Source organism: Capsicum annuum, chromosome 1 (assembly GCF_002878395.1).
Source record: "Capsicum annuum cultivar UCD-10X-F1 chromosome 1, UCD10Xv1.1, whole genome shotgun sequence".
In the NCBI taxonomy this organism is placed as follows: domain Eukaryota; kingdom Viridiplantae; phylum Streptophyta; class Magnoliopsida; order Solanales; family Solanaceae; genus Capsicum; species Capsicum annuum.
This window is the reverse complement of record NC_061111.1, coordinates 62,732,659-62,732,872: the sequence shown is the minus strand read 5'-3', so window position 1 is coordinate 62,732,872 and position 214 is coordinate 62,732,659.

Here is a 214-nt window from a genome sequence, read left to right as displayed (position 1 = left end):
TCCGAGTAGATAAAGAAGTAGTACTACTAAAGGCGGTAAAAAATATTTCTTGGATAACTCAAAAATCTCATTGAGTAGTCTTGTCCTATATTTTCAATGTCACCCGTTTTCTTCTTCGTGCCCCTCAAATTATTAGTGAATATTAATTAATGAATATTGAAACCCCGAATACTTCTTCCTTTTCATATTGACTTGGCACTCCCATCAAGAAAAT